Genomic DNA, 399 nt, shown 5'->3' on the forward strand with positions numbered 1-399 from the left:
TTTATAATTATTAATATTTAAATATTTAAATGCTATGTATGAAGGTAAATTTTTATTAGTATATCTTTCTCTTAAAATGAGCAGCACTGAAAGGATTGAAAAGACCAAAATTTTGATAGCATGGTACTTTGCTATTTTTGTGAAGAGTTTGCTGCTAATTTGAGAATGGGCTTTTTTTATTGTTTTAGGTTGTATTGTAAAGCTTTGGGAATTTTCATTTTCATCTAACTGAACCTGAGGGGGTTGGGCCTTGTCAGGGGCCAAACCAGAGAGAGGGGTGGAAGGAGTCCAGCTCAAAATTAACTGAGACAAAAGCAAAGTCACAGATTTTAAAGGGGGGAAATTTAGTGAGCTAAAACAAATCTGTGTTTGTGTTTTTCAAGAATATTTGTTAAAAAA

The 399-nt window shown here is 32.3% G+C and overlaps 1 pseudogene; it reads left to right on the forward strand.

Moving 5' to 3' along the window:
- Window positions 1–76: 76 nt before the first annotated feature.
- LOC119589397 overlaps window positions 77–399 on the forward strand; it is a 12359-nt pseudogene continuing 12036 nt past the window's right edge.

This window comes from Penaeus monodon, chromosome 25 (assembly GCF_015228065.2).
Source record: "Penaeus monodon isolate SGIC_2016 chromosome 25, NSTDA_Pmon_1, whole genome shotgun sequence".
NCBI classification, from domain to species: Eukaryota; Metazoa; Arthropoda; class Malacostraca; order Decapoda; family Penaeidae; genus Penaeus; species Penaeus monodon.